Source organism: Dreissena polymorpha, chromosome 2 (assembly GCF_020536995.1).
Source record: "Dreissena polymorpha isolate Duluth1 chromosome 2, UMN_Dpol_1.0, whole genome shotgun sequence".
NCBI lineage: Eukaryota > Metazoa > Mollusca > Bivalvia > Myida > Dreissenidae > Dreissena > Dreissena polymorpha.
Genome location: NC_068356.1, coordinates 17851424 through 17868917, shown reverse-complemented (window position 1 = coordinate 17868917; position 17494 = coordinate 17851424). Strand labels below are relative to the sequence as shown.

Below are 17494 nucleotides of genomic sequence, written 5' to 3'. Positions count from 1 at the left end.
CGCTCATTTTTCGATATTTCTTTTATAGTTTCAATTACAATCTATGCGATCATAATATTTCATACGATTGAGCTTTTACATGTTTTAGAGTTATTTTGAAGATCCATGTCATTTGTTTTGTTATAAGTTGTCCCCTGTATTGCGATATTGAATACTTATATGAATACGTTTATTTGGTCAAACGTAGTCATATTTATAAGCTTATTTAAATAAAACGGTTCGTAAATAATCTTTAAAAAAAACTCGACCCTTTTGAACTGTATATTTACCGATTGCCTCTTTCCAGTGTTAAGCCATGTCGGGAGTTGGCTATGTGTACCATTGCGCCTAAAAACACGTAGTCCCAACAAACACCATGGAAAGTGTGCGAGTGCTTTAACAGGACAGGTTTGTAAAACAATTAATGTTTAGCTTTCTGAATAGCTTTACACAAGTAAAAGTCGTCTTAGGGTAAATTACTTTACACACACTGACTGTAAATTAAATAAAAACTGATGGCAAACGAATGAACGGATTAACTAGCATATATTAACTACACATAAACTATCTGACTAGCATGACTTATATAAGTTGCGTGTGTGACATGAAATACATATCACGGTTTCTGAATCACATTGGCAGCTAAAATAGTGGAGTAAAATAATTTAATGAATTAAATTAACATGTATACATATCTGGTTAAAACGTATGTGCTACGCATTAAATAATGCTTATAGTATAACGTTCATGACTCATAAAAAAAACGCAAACATATGTTGTGTATAGCTGTATGTTTCTTTACGCGACTAATCTGAAAATCGATTAATACTCAAAATCCGTTTCTTAAGCATTGGATAAGAAACAAGAACATCAAATTTTACCAATTTCAAAGGGGCTTGTCGGGCAAGCACCGTGTAATGATATTTGTGATAACAATCAGACAACCAGGCATCGTATTTGACGGAAGATCGGTAAATACCAAAAGAACATCAAAAACTCATACTCTGCGATACATAGCAATGTCCATGATTATTCAGTTCTACAGAGGTATTGCAACCGGAAAGCCAGTCATATCCCGGATTTATCACCAATATATAAAGCTGTGTACTTTACAATTGTTGTATTTTGGGGAAAAATCACGTCGACAAACGTTTTTAACAAATATAAAATAAAAACAAATATCCGCTAATAATGTGTCTGTGCATTTGCATAAGCAATCAAACTTTAAATTATGACGTTTATATGTTACAAAGCTAAAATAGTATATATTTTACTTTATAATGTCTACTTTTAATACAATAGAAAAAACTAAAAATGTGTCTTTTCATTTGCAAGTAAACTCATTAGAATGTTATCGTCTATATTTGAGAATCATCTTTTCATTGTATACTTAAGACAAAAAAGGTTTTGCAAAGAATTTCAGGTGAAACCATAAGTTAAAAGCTTTTTAAATGTGCTAGTATCATAGTAGTTTTGAAACGAAGAATCAATGTTCATTACGCTCTATTGATGCACACACTTTATCTGCAGGAATAAACATGAAGACGCTCTATTGATGCACACTATATCTGCAGGAATAAACATGAAGATATCTCTAAATTGAATTTTTAAAATTAGGTTGCCTTCAAATAACTAAGCAAATAAAAGATTACTATCGCGTTTTTGAATGTGATAGGTGTTTTGTGTTATTAACTATTATGCATGGCTAAATGAATCGCGCAATTGACCATTATAAATATAACGAAACTTGATTTTGTTGTTGTGCTTACTTGTAAAGAGTTAAAAGAAACATCTTCAACATTGTATAATGCTCATCATAATCAAAAGTACCACTTTAGTGCTTCAACTGCGAAAGGAAATTAATTAAGTGTTTATGCATGGGCCATATTTAAACGTTCCACTGAAAAAAATGAGTTCTTTATCTCCGTTTCATTCATTCATTGGGCATTCTATTTTTCCATTAATCTCTGGTTGAATGTGTTATGTAAAGGCGCTTGCAAAGGTAGACAACAGATTTTTATAACATCCCCCAAGAGTCCCCGGATATAACGACTTCTATTATTCTCCATGACAACGGAGGAGACGCATAGGATGCGAAGTAACGGATTATAAGATTTCTTTCCCTTCTTCTTTTTTTTCAATACCTTCAACACTTGTAATGAAAATTGATTTTTATTAAAGTATTCATGCCGAAACCAAAACCTTTGATTTCGTATGTCAAACCCTGGGGGCCGAAACGGTAGACACGTATAGAAATGTGTAATGATTGTAACATTATTTTAGATCACAATATTTGTTTGAAGAAGAATATAAATCGCCGTATCGATGACATTTACAACTTGAAACGAGTACTATTAAATTATTCGTCAAAAATGAGTTCTTTATCCCCGTTTTATTCATTCATTGGGCATTCTATTTTTTCATAAATCTCTGATTGAATGTGTTATGTAAAGGCGCTTGCAAAGGTAGACAACAGAGTTTTATAACATCCCCCAAGAGTCCCCGGATATAACGACTTCTATTATTTCCATGACAACGGAGGAGACGCATAGGATGCGAAGTAACGGATTATAAGATTGCTTTCCCTTCTTCTTTTTTTTCAATACCTTCAACACTTGTAATGGAAATTGATTTTTATTAAAGTATTCATGCCGAAACCAAAACCTTTGATTTCGTATGTAAAACCCTGGGGGCCAAAACGGTAGACACGTATAGTAATGTGTAATGATTGTAACTTTATTTTAGATCACAATATTTGTTTGAAGAAGAATATAAATCGCCGTATCGATGACATTTACAACTTGAAACGAGTACATGTACTATTAAAGTATTCGTCAAGATAAGCAATTACCCGGACATACTTTCATTATTGTATGTACAGGTAAAAATAAATAAATAAAAGATATGGTATCATCAAAGGAACAATGCGTTTTATTTCTCGACTTATTCGTTTTGTATCATAATTTTTTTTGTTAGGCAAAGAGTGGTTGGTTTTTACAAGCAAGCAAATAAAAAAACATTTCAACCTGGGTGGGTGACCCACGCAGATTTTAAGTCGTGACATATAGTAATACACGACACACTATGGTACTATTAACGAAACACTTCAGCATTCAAAAAGCAAGTGTGCAAAATGCGTGAAAAAGGTTTTTCAACATCTCAAGCTAATTTTTTACATCATATAATTTTGCTATAATTGTAACTATCACTATGAAACCTTAACTTTATTTTATATCTGCAATCACGGATGAGAAAAGTATATTTTTTTTAACTTTGATTAATTATTGTCTATAGACATGCAAGTCCCTTTCATAATATTGCACGTGTAAACAATTAGGACAATTACAAACTGATGTCGAATGATACTGCGTTTTTACATAAAAGTATACATGAAGCTACCAAACGTACCGTTGTATGAAGATATATGAAAGGGTGGTAGTTCTAGTATGAAGGGTATCAAGACAATCATCGGAAGAGGCCAAGCAGAAAATATTAAGACTGAGACATTCGATAAAAACTTGCCTTCCGCCCTCGAGTGGATTCGGGCCAATGTCGCAAGAACGAGGCCTCGGTTACTCTTAAGTAGGCTAATTGCATAAACATCGATTATGGTTGTTTCATATGCTCGGACCTTATCTGCAAAAATGCCAATACCCTACGACTTTTTGGCAGATATACGGGGCTGGTTATGTTTTTTTTATTATTGTTTATGTTGCTGTTTTTGTTATTATGGTTATGTTTATGTTGTGTGTAACTTAAATTATATAAAACAAATTGTGTTTTGTTTTTGTCATAGAATTATCGCAACATGAGTCATAATGGTGTTCGAATGTGTATCTGTCTCTGATTCACTGGTCCTGATTCACTTATTAAAAGGTGCGACCCAGAAAACTGACTTAGAGTATCTCAATTAGTTTCAGCAAACATTATGTCGTTTTTAAATTGTACAATTATTATGTAGCGTGGTAGATGTTGTTCCAAATAGCAAATACATTTGCCCGATGTCCGAGACGCGCCATTTAGTTATCGCAAATTCAACAGTGAGACTTCGGAGTCTTATATGTAGTGTCAAATTACAATAACGACCCAAGAAAAAGTGATAAGGATCTAGCAAACTTATTTAATCTAATAAACACGCTCGTTTGGAATCCTCCAAGCCAAACTTCATTAGTGGAGGGCCCAAATAGACGAGTCTTTTATTGGAAAATGGCGGCACCAACTCGGAATGGTTTTCTCGGATTTTATTGCATGCTTTACTCACATGATGGGTCGTTATCAAAGCGGCGGTAGGGTGGCATCTATAGATTACATAAAACATGGGAAATCGTGGACAGTGAGATATTTATTTGGCAGATATCTGATCCTTTAATCTTATTTTGTTCGGTTACATTTCAAGAAGCAATTGTTCGCTACTACTTCCATGTGAAATTTCTCATAGTGTGCTGTGCCGATAAAACATACTTCCATCCATGTCAATAAACAAGAAACTGTCCCAAGCGATTACATTGATGTTCAGATGGCTGTGAAAGTGTGTATTTCGCTGTATCGTGTATTGCTATGAGTGGCGGAATAAACGAGATGTCAATATATGGGATCAGACAATTCGCCTCCTGCTTATTGCTGTCACGGGACAGCAAGCAATCAATCAGTACCAAAACATTATTATTGGAAATGACTGAAAGTTTCGAAACGCTTTGGTTATATTCAATAATTGAAATGTGTGCTCAGAACGAATAATGGGATATTAAATTTCCCTAAATGATGATAAATACTATCCTTTTAAGTTTCCTCGTTACAGATGTTTCAATGGCATGCTATAGTGTTGTAAAAAAGGCAAATCAATTACTATGCATTACATTATTATTATTCGGCTTTTCAAAACGGTACGTTTATAATAATTTGAATTTAACAGATTACATATCTTCCTTTTGTTAACCCAAAAATATTCCAGATCAAGATAAAAATAGAGAAATTTTACTTTAGCCCGGCTATTGTAAAAAGATAAAGGAGAATAGCTATTATAAAAGTGACAAAGTACCCAAAAGAGGTAACTATGTTTTCTGTACTGTAAGCATGTTCCCCACACATGTATCATTAATTTCATTAGAAAATTTCAACACAGCGATGCAGCGGTGGGATTGTTATTTATTTTAAAGATAAGATCAACGATGGCATCCACAATGAACGTACCATTACGACACTATTATATGGTCTAAACTTATTCATGTTTTCATACTGCTAATGATATGTGTAGATGACTGATGTGGAAGCTATGTATGGAAAGATTCAAGAAGAGTCGTCAGTTTACCATTAACGTTTTATATTTTAGACAATGATATTTCATATTACTTTGAACTTGGTAGTGTCCCTTTTACAAGAAACCTGAATAGCAAAACCAGTAATAAATGTGATTTTATTGTATATGGCTCAATTAATACAGTACTTGACGATATTTACTATATATAAGATCACTCCTCTGTTAGGGCCTCTATTGATACAATGCAATACAATAATCATAGATTTAAAGTAATCGATTTATGTAAATCAACCACTTAACGTTTTGTCAATGGAAGAATAGGTGATAATAGGTTATAAACAAGCATAATTTTGATTATTTTAGATAAATTCACAGCCACAATTCGCAATGAAAAATGAACAAAAACCTATCGATAAATGCCATTAAAGCATGTCAGTGTAAAATGACGAGACATTCATTGATTAAAAAGTAAAAAGCCGAAACAATTTTGGAAAAAAATAATATAAAATATAGGTAATTGTTATAAATATCCATAGCATAGATTTTTAGATTTTTTTGAAAAATTAAAGTTAAAGTTAATTCGAACAATAATAATGCAAAAGCAGAATTTTTGGGGTTTAATAATACTTTTGACAATTTTGAAAATTGTTCATATCCAGAATTAGACCAACCTATAACGGTAAACAAGGTATTGAATCAAGTAAACATTTGAATCGTTGTAAAGCGCCTGGTGGTAACTGTATTTTTAGCGAATATTCTATTGAGTGTATTGAGACCCTTAATATCCAGCCATTTGTGTGATGATTTAATAGTATTTTAACATCGGGTTTTTTCCTGAAAAGTGAACAGAAGGTATTCATAAAAGGCTCTGAAGATGATGTAAAAATATTTATAGAGGGATAAACCTTGTTTGTTGTTTTTCTAAGCCCTTTGCAAATATTTTAAACAAGCGCTTTGCATCATTTTGCGAAAATCTTGCTTTAATTTCGTATGCGCAATTCGGATATAGAAAAGGATGTTCATCCGTTGATGCTATATATATTTCAGTTGTACAACATTATTTTTAATGAAAATAAGCGTCTGTATGTTGTTGACTTTGACATGCTTACATGTTTTGATATTGCAAATCGCAAAAGCACACTATTACGAATGACTAAAAATATTCATACAAATGTCAAATCATGTGTAAAAGCTTGAGCGACATACTCTGGATACTTTAGCTACGCCATTGGTCTACAACAAGGGCAGGAAATGTCTCGTGTTTTTTTTCATTGTTTGTTCAAGATTTGGAACTGTTCTTACAAGACAGCGTTCATTCTGGTTTAAATTTAGAATATATATATATAATTTAAATTTTACTGTTAGTTGAAGACGATATGGTCATTTTGGCTCAATCAAGAAATATTCACCTCTATTGTAAGTCGTAGGGACTGTTGATACTAGCAAAACTGGAATTATGGTTTTATGGACATATGGGCAAAAATATAGTAGTCGTCGATAACATTAACTATATGCGCACTATTATTTATTATACTGACAGTTCTATATTAAACCAGGAGCAGTTAGTAGGAAAAGTTCGTAATGCTATTAATACTTTGCTTTATAATGCTAACAGTACGATCTTAAACCTAGAAAATTGTCAATTGGTTCATGCCTTTGATGGCTCTATTTAAAGTAATGCATCAAAGTTATGGGGGGGTTTTAACTAAAAGATATTGAACGCATTCACTAACATTTTACAAACGGTTGTTAAATAAAAAAGCAACACATGTTATTCAACGGTGTTTGGTGAATTAGAGAGACACCCATATTGGCTTAGAGTTCTTAATAGTGATTATCATACAAACTGTGTACTACCAAGTGATAAATGATTGTGATAAAGGTTACGAAAATTGGGAATCGAATGTAAAAAAGTTGTTCAATGATTATGGATTTCATATATATTCGCATATGCAAATATGAATAACTCGTTTGTATGTGACTTAAAAATGCAGAATTATAGATACATTTAAATAAATTGGGTTTGGCAATAAGAATAATAGTTCTGTTTTAGATATCTATATGATATTCAAAACATCTATTTAATACCAAACGTACTTAGATTTACTGCAAAAACGTTTGCGTAAATACCTTGTTAAACTAAGAGCTTCTGCCCATCCTTATGGAATTCAAACTGGAATCAATCGCACTAATATTCATCGAAATGAACGAGACTTCATAGTTCATTGACAATCCGCATTCTGCCTTTGGCCAAAAACATATATACAAACGAAAGATGGCCAAGACGTAATATCATACAAATTACAACTGTCACACATAAGGTTAAACAAAAATGACACAAAAAAGTTTGCATAATATCAAATAGCATGTAAGACTATGCAATACATTTATGTGTAAAGATGCAATTATACAATCGCTAAAAGATTCCCTTTCTCAGATCTAAGTTTTAAAGCTCCTACTAAATAATTGCAATAGTTTTAAGCTTTATTTGAGAATTTGTGCAAGACATCATTGGGATATATATTTACTTATGGTTGGCCAGGATGTCCTGGTATTATATTTCATATGCAATTCGTTATATAATGTACAAGAAGTGATATGCTGATCCACAAACATTTTGATTACAAAGTTTACACTTCCGGTCTTCTCTGGATATCATATTACATCTGCCAACTTTTATTTCAAGACAATTGAAATTTAATTGAATGTGTTCATTTGAATACTTAAATTTTCATTGGATATACAGTCAATGTATTTTTCGTATTCGGAACTTTTTTTAATTTTAAGAAGAAATCCATTTTGGTCTGAGAAGCCAAAAAATCATTCCATTCTTGAAAAATTGATCTTTCAATCTTTGGGTTACCATTTATTCAATCTCGTCATATAATTCAGGAGTATTAAGCATTTAGCCAAAGCAAATGTTGTCTAAACTTAGTTTAAAGCATGTCACCATAGATTATTGTTCGGACAATTTACATTAACTTTTGGCAGCTTTTCTGCAGGCATTTCTGGAGCTACTCAGTCGGACCTGACATAAGAAATATTTTCGCATGACGCGGGTAATATCATGATGATGTTGCAGGATTGATAAATATATGTGTCTTGTTCTGAGAAAACTGGGCTTAATTTATGTGCGTAAAGTGTCGTCCCAGATTAGCCTGTGCAGTCCGCACATGCTAATCAGGGACGACACTTTCCGCTTTAATGGTATTTTTAGTTTCAAGGAAGTCCCTCCCAACCGAAAACCAAGTTTAGGCGGAAAGTGTTGTCCCTGATTAGCCTATGCGGACTGCACAGGCTAATCTGGGACGACACTTTACGCACATGCATTATGACCAGCTTTCACAGAACAAGACACATATAATAAAAAACTGTTACAAGAAATACATTTATACGAAAGGAGTCTTTTGACATGTTGGCAATATATTTAATTTCAGACAACAATTATATCATCTTCTATCTTTGACTTCAAATCATAGAAAGTTGCTGCATAAAACATCCCTTTCAAAGCCGCGTTTGTGCTTTCAATACTTGCCCTTGTGATAAACTGTTCCTGTTATGCCGTCTTTTGGGAAAGTTGAAGGAGTTATATCGAAATATATGTTACAATTGTGTAGGTAACTAAGTATAAGCTCGACGAAACACATGCATATTTTGGTAAATTGAAAGCGCTCTCGGGAAGACTTCGCCAATAATTTCATGGACAAAAGCCTATCTTGCTTCTTTATTTTCCGAATAGGTTCTATAGCCAGGTCGCCTGTGACCTAATTGCTCACGAATGCATGTTATTCAAATCGCTGGGTCAGAAAATCGCATGCCAAAGGCTTATTCGCCTAATTTAAAGTATTATATTTCTAGTGTATTTTTAGTAAAACATAACATATGTTTTATCCATATCAATCGGTTTGGTGTTTTCGAAATTGTTTTATTGTCCTGTTATTTAGTTCACGAAATTGAAGCTCTGCAAATTTTAACGCCGGATCATGCAAACCCTGTATTCCTAATATGCTTGAAAATAAATGAGAATCGCCTAGGAAATTGTTCAATAATTTATTCCAAAGCGACTTTTAAAAAAACGTCAAAATCGCTGGTAATATGGGATTACAAGAAGTCGTTTCATATTACCAATAACACCATTCCTGTGGTAATAATCACATACATTTTACCACCACGTCGGTTTCTTTGAAACTCCATAATTCAAACAGGCACCGCTTCTTGCTGCAAAATGCACGGTTTGATGTCGGAATAATTGCTTTATCCGCCTCGTTATCCCATCAATTAACCAACTGATCCTGAAACAAAGCTATATCAGAATACTTTGAGCTGCTACGTTTCGAATCAAATGCATATCATAAAAATAGCCTTAAATGAATAGAGCAACGTTTCTTGAACTATTGTTAATTACATTGAAGTCAGTAAGAAACAGTCCTTTTAACTTTTGTTCATTCCATTGAAGTTATAAGAACTAGAATATTTGAAGTTCTTAAACTAGAAAATGGAAAAGGTATAAAAGTATTTATAACAAGATGTATATATTTTTCAAACGCATGGAATCATTTTCTATTTTAAAGATGATTTTAAACGTAATATTCAAATTGTAAAAGAAAAAGAAATGGCCATCAACAACAATACACTTCACACATTTGAACATTAATGGAAACACATTTATCTTTCATAATCCAGTCCAGTTGTTTCTACCAACATTATACAATTCATCCTTATCTAAACTTATTCTGTTTTTTAAGCATCAATTACTAACAGCCAAAGCAAAAAAAATAATCATAAACATTTTTTTAACCTGATATAAAACAATAGGTCAAAAACATGTATATATTAGCATATCTTGTATAATATGTTTGAACATTGTTGCTGCTACATATTATCACTTTGTTTTGTGATCATTAACATGTTTACATTGTATGTTTTATATTGAATAAAAAAGTGAAGAATGGATAGACAAAAAACAATTTTACTTTTGTTAAACATTCTGTATTATATATGATTTTTTCTCAATAAATAATCCTCTCTTTAAGTATGCATTAGTAATGTGTACCGTAATATCATATGAAAACATTATATTTGTCGCACATATTTATAGTTGAAAACTCAATTGTGGTATTGTATATCCATAACTTTTTCTTGAACTTCTGAAAAGGTAAAATGAATAAGAAATGCATACATTGACAAATAATATACCTCTATCAATGTCCTACATCGTTGTTTTTCTATTATCATGTTTTTTGCAGAAGTTGCTGAATAGGCTGCCTGTATCAGACCTGGTTGTAACCATGGGCAACTACCTGAACGTAAAGAGCGTTCAGGTGGAGACAGGCTTGATAGACATCCTATATTAGGTTATTATTATTATGTTTAATTGATAAATAAAAACAAGGTGGATGACTTTAATCTGGTTATTTGTCGTTGAGATCTTTAAGAAACGCCATAAAATATTGAAATGTACCTAAAGATGGTTTTCTTTTAACATATAGGAGACAAGAAAAAAGCCCAGTAGTGTTGACTTTCTCGTCTTTCAAATCGCAGTAAAAGATATCAACATGAACATGCAACGTAAACGTTAAGCTTCAGTTTGTTTGTGTGATGTTCTTTTTTAATTCCTTTTCATGTTTCCTCAATTCCAGGAACGAATCTGTTAAATTACGAAATTCGGTCGTAACTTATCGCAAGATTTTTTGTTAGACAATGTACAGGCCCCATGCTCAGAAATGATTTACTACATTAGTATGATCATAGATAACACTCATGGAATATAGTTAGAATTTGGTTAATAATCGGACCTTAATAAACTTAAGTACATTCTCCAATATTTGCTCTCTCAAATCGCTATTGATGTGGTGTTCGAAAGCATTTTAGAAGCTTCGTCCAAAGATAATAAGGTACCTCAGTTTATCCGAGGGTCATTTCGTCCCGGAGATGTTAATTTACTTTGTAAATTGGCTTTCTCAACAATCATAGACCAAAAATGTATTACGTGAAGATGCACTGTGATTATGATTTTGTTTTATAACTAAGCTCAAGGCAAAACAATTGTCGGTCACTGTCTAACCATCTGTGGTTAATGTTTGCGATTGAATGCGTATTCTATATTATCAGATTCGATTAAAACACCTTACATGAAATGATACATATTAAGCATACCTTCATTTTTATGCCTAAACTATCAATGCAATTCTTAAAACACTAATTTCATTTAAAACATTCCAACTATTTCATGGAGAAAAACCTTTATTTTTATTAACGTCAATAATTGTGTTTGACAAATACATGTTCAACGTCTTGTTTGTGAGAGGATGTGTTAGTGTATACGTTACAATTGCAAATTGGTAACAATACCGAATTAGTAAAATAAAACCTAAAGATTTGAAAATGTTGTATCGTTTAAACATGTACTTTTGCTAAAGAGACACAAGTAATAAAAAGGCTGAATATGTATTATATTCTTAAATACACTATAATAAAATTATTTTTTTTAAATTAAGTTTAGATAACAAAACGTTGTTGTCATATTTTTTACTTACTCAAAAATCTTAAGTGGGTATGTACGATTTTGTCAAATTTTAATGAATTTATATTAAATGTGTTAAAAAAACTTCTCATACATATATTTCAATATACATTAAAATAAAGGTTAAGAAAAACATGTGTCGAAAAATGCAAAATAAGCTATAATTTATTATTACATTTAATTATTAAATCGAAAATGTCTGTACAGTTGAACTTGTCAAAATGCATGTACGATGTGAATCTAATTTCAGTTTTACGGATCATTTTGATTTCCTGCAACGATATATATTTATACGACACACGAACACTAACTCCGATCCTAATAAAATCACGAATGCTTCGGTTATTGTAGGAAAATATGTATGAATTATCCTCGTAACAATCGGCTAGGGACGCTTATTTGTCTTTTCTGCATTTTATGAAATTCGTCTTCAATGTATTTTTTCTTGCCTATTTTGTTTTATTGTAACATATTTTTTATCAATATATTACAATTTAACACATATAAAAATCGTTCCTAACCACTTTAAGAAAAAATTGTCAAACAGTTTTCCATGGCAAGCAACATTATTTTATATGTATACGCGTGTCATGATCATGTGTATATGCAATCAATATCACGAATTTGATTAAGTATTACTTCTCGTCGTGAATGATTTATCTGCCACACTGAATTATCTTTTATAAAAAGTATTCTTAATTCTTTATTAATACATTATATCGCTTGTTTTTAAGACAAATTGTTCCCATCAAGATTTATTAAATTTATGCCATCACATAATGAGTTTCAATTTAGAAAAATAATATGCCACAGGTGTATTTTATATGTATATATCGTGTGCTATAATACAGAATACACAATAGTACAAAAATATCATTGTTGCACAGTAGCCCACAGTTGAACGGTTTATATTGCAAAATAGCATTTAGCTGCATAGTGGTATCTAATTATTTCGGATTCTTTAACAAATATGATCATGCAATATCCACAAAAAGCAGTCTTTACAGCCTAAGACAAATATCAAGGTCAAGCACATTTTTTAAGCTTGGAACAGTCAAAGCAAATTTCCCTCATGTGCAACACGTACTGGTTCTAGTGCCAGGAAACGAACTCGAGATCGTTTCAAATAAGCTTTAGGCTTTATATGCAATCGAGCTAAAATAAATACTATTAGGTTAAACTAAAGAACCGACAACACAATTTATGGCTTTCTCTCCTTCAATAAATCTTTAATGTTATGATCAGTAATATATTTTTTAATGTACTGTAGTTATATACGTGTAATCTATAGCAGGAGCAATATGTTATTATTACAATACAACCAATGCTATTTAGAAGCCTAAAATAGTCAAAAGGTTATAAATTAAATTGATACTCCGAAAACTTTTTAATCAATTGTATACACTAGAATTTAGATTAAACTTAGTAATTTATTAAATATAATGGATATGCAAATTAATAAATCATAAATGAATGTTTCAAATTATTAATTGTGTGTTTCATTATCGTCTTGTTTAAGTGAACAAATGTTTATTGTCACTGCAAAAAAACTCGATTGGTCACCCATACCGCAACGTAGTAAACGGTTCCTTCATCTTCTGGTGTAATGTAGCTTATGTATGACTATTTAATTGTACGAACATGGCATTATATATCAATAACGTTGTTAAACACGTATTTAACTATATAATGCTTGTTTCTCACAAAGTTGACCGGCTGTTGACAACTATATTCAAACCGATGTAAATAGATTTGTTAGCGATATTAAGAAAATGTGTGAATATGATCATATAAAGAAGGAGTTTAAATGTAGATTGTGAATGATATTAAACCAGTGTTTAGTATAGACTATAAGTGTTAGCATTCATGATTGCCTGTTGGTCGTTGTACTATAAGTGTTAGTATTCATTATTGTATGTTGGTTTGTTAACTATAAGTGTGCGTTGTTATGGTTATATGTTCATTTTTAGACTATAAGTGCGAGGATGTATTGTTGTCTGTTGATTTTTAGACAATAAGTGTGGTATATACTATAATTATGAGTATTTATGGTTTGTATGTTCCTTGGTATACTTTCAGTGTACATAATAATGGTTTATGTTGATTGCTGAGTCATATTCTTTTACCTGGTGTTAATGTGTTCGATCTCATAAACATTTAAACTGCAAATGTTTGTTTTCACAAATAATACCATGTATTTGTTTCCTGGTTTTTATTATCTATTACGGTACACATACATATATTCTCTTACGGTACTTAATATCACCAGCAATATGAACAACAAAACAACTATAAAACAATTCCAACAACAAAAATTATTTAGACATGGAACAATAACACATACACATGTTCTCTAGTAAATATCAATATAATGTAAACTTATTCATAACATATACAAACATATACAAAGAACACGTAAATTTTATTTAATTCCTCTGATGAAGACTTTACTGCAGTGCAAACAAACACTACTAGGCGGACGAATATTTCGATATAAATATCAACAACGATTTTTTTCATATATATATGAAACAAAAATAACAAATTCCAGCAAAGCAATCAACAGTAAAAGGACGTCATCGGTTTTCAATTCCGTGTAAAAAGAAGACGTAGCACACATCAGCGTAAATACTCGTCGCAAATCTCTTTCGTGGTTCTGTTTTGACATTCGTTTTTGAACTTAGGATTAATCGTCGAGGTTAGGAGTCATGCGCATTATATCCATGAGTATTCTTTACATGAACGCGATCAAAGTTGCCGTGGCGTAGTGGATATGGTGTCTCCTTAGCGACCGATCAGTCACTTATTCTATCCCCACTATGGGATCGTTTTTTTAGATCTCCCTTAAAGACATCAAGTACTGGTTCTAGTCCCAGGAAACGGACTCGAGAGCGTTTCAAATCATCGTTAAGCTTTTATGCAATCGAGCTAAAATAAATAGCTATAAACTAAAAGAACGCGGACATCTGATGCATGTCTTCTTTCACAGATTGATATGGTCTTTTTTATTCACTTTTGTACAACACTAGTACTAATTACATTACAACACTATTACAAATAACATTGTGTCTGGTAAAGAGCTCACTTTAATTTCGTTAAGTTGAAAGCGAATAATTTAAAGAGACCTTGTCTTTTTTAATGTCATCATTTCACATGATCAGCGATAATAATTGTGCAGTGCTGGCTCTTTCTCGATCGACATCGATTAAAGACGGGCGTGGGCTATATGTGATCAGCTTACGCCCTGTGTGGACCGGTCGCACATCCGGGCTGATAATCGAGGCGGCCACAGGCAAAACACGTCTATAACAAACGTTCAAACATGGGAAAAACTAAATAAGAAACTTATGCACCGAATATTGCACAAGGACCTGTATATTATTTTGCATATATGAAAAGACATCTTGCGAAAATACCCAGTACGTGTAAAAGATATTTATTTTTTACTTCATGTAAACATAAATTGACGCATTCGAAATAAATAATAACAAAATAAAAAAGTAGCATCAGCCATAGAAGCTATATAAGAAGTTTATAACTTACACCCTGTTGTAAGAAATCCACGACGAAACGGTGATATGCATGAAATAAAAAACATAATGCCATGAACAAAGGGAAGCAACTTTTACTTCAAATACTAGTGCAATCTGAACCATATGATAAGAGAAATTGGTAGAGTAAAAAAGTGGTAAATATAACTATTGAAACCATTTAATATTTTTCGAAACTTCACAAACAATCCAGACCATTTATTAACAACATATATGATTAACTTACACCCTGTTACCGTTCGACCAGCCAATCAGCGAAACATCCAGCAAAGGGAATATGAAAAGGTAAACAAATCAATCTTATTTCAAGTATATATGACACATATTTTTATTGTTTTCATTTCTTGTTGTTGGATGTCAATACAAAGTATTGAGAGAAAACATTAAAATCAGCGTTTGTTATTAAAAAAACAAGCAAATTCGTTAAATTGATATCAGCCGCCAATATGCTTATGGACACAAAAGTGTATATTTGACACTCAAAAAAGCATTGTTTCAAGATACAAAGAGCCATAACTCCGTTATTAACAGATGGTGTACAATGACATTTGACGTGCATCAGCCTCTTATCCATATATATACTCATACCAAGTTTCAATAAAATCCGCCAAAGGACTTCATAGATATGGCTCCGGACGGACGGACAGACGGACGGACGGACAACGCCAAAGCAATATCCCTCCGCCTATGGCGGGGGGGGGGGGGGTAAAACTAAGTCAAGTGTTTCTCGACAGTTTAAATTAATATTGTAATAAAATCAAGTTTTACATCGACCAGAGTAGATAAGAATAAAGACAATGAACACTTACGAATACTTGGATCTGCAACATAAAAATACAAGAAAATAATCACGGATCAGTCTGATCTGCATTAATAAATGTGAAAAAAAGTGATTAAAGAAAACCGTTTTGTATTCAAGTATATAGTAAGTCACACTAATTAAGATTACTATGAAATTTGTCGTGAACAGCGCAGTGACTTACTTTTAGTTCTTAAAGAAAACAAGTGTATTACTTGGTACAAAAAGGTTAACGCATAAAACTGTGTTGACGATATAGGGAACAAGTGGACCATGATAATCTTTAATGGCGCATCTGAGTTCATGGGCACCAATTATTGAAGACTAGAACTGGTGATTTGTTTTTGAGTTTTTGAACCACTTGAACAAACTTGATTGAAACATATTGTCAAAATAAACATCCTCACCAAATGTTATCAAGACTAAGTAATAAATATATGTTTCTTTAGGATTCACCAGATTGCCTAATTTTTAATTTACATGAACCAGATTTGACCTAGATATTGTCAGGATATATGTCTGACCAAATTTCATTAAGCTTGAGTCATCACTGTTGCCCCTAGACTTTTTAAATGGTATAACATGGTTTCAAGAATCACATGATCAAATTCTTAATTGGCTTAGATATTGTCAAGAATAACCTCCTGACAAAGTTTAATCAAATTAAATTATAAATATGGCCTTTAGAGTGGTAACGAGATTTTTCAAAGATTTGATCTGGTGACATGGTCTTAGACGCTTAAGACTCATATTAGACTAGATCTAGATATTATAAAATCAAACACAAAGTTTGATAGAGATTTGGCAATTAATGGTCCCTCTAGAGTGGTAACGCAGTATGAATTGGTAACATTGCTATGAATGAACGTGACCCAGATTCGAGCTCAGCCTATAAAATGTCAACGTTAACATTTCGAGAGAGTGGTAACAATGTTTTTGTAAGATTTTACCTGGTGTCATGGTTGTTTTAGCACCAAGACTCACAATCGACCTAGATAGTGTCCATATAATTACGTTTACCATGTGTTATCATGATTGGATGACAAAATGTGGAGTCTAGAGTAATAACAAGTTGACGACTCACTCCGCAAATCGCACGACACCGGGCATAGTGTAATCACAATAGCTCAAAGTGCAAATATATTAACTTAAATGATTGTTATCGAAACTTTTCATACTGCTTTATATGGTATACTATTATTTCATTCGTTTTGACAAGTTCTATTTAATTTCTTTAAATGAAATAATATGACTTACCATCTGCCGTCATTGAATATGAAAAAAAAAGATAAATACGGTATTAAAAGAGCAAACTTTACCTTTAAGTTCATTTCACATGTGCAATGAACTGTTGTTAATTAACGATTTGTTCACAGTGTTGACCT

At 32.1% G+C, this 17494-nt stretch overlaps 1 long non-coding RNA gene across 1 annotated transcript; it reads right to left on the bottom strand.

Annotated features, from left to right (window-relative positions):
- Positions 1-14731: 14731 nt before the first annotated feature.
- LOC127866082 (uncharacterized) lies at positions 14732-17285 on the bottom strand. Its single transcript, XR_008042846.1, has 2 exons — positions 15303-17285; positions 14732-15062 (listed from the first exon to the last, which is right to left on the bottom strand). It is a non-coding gene; the product is annotated as an uncharacterized LOC127866082 (long non-coding RNA).
- Between the last annotated feature and the right edge of the window lie 209 nt (positions 17286-17494).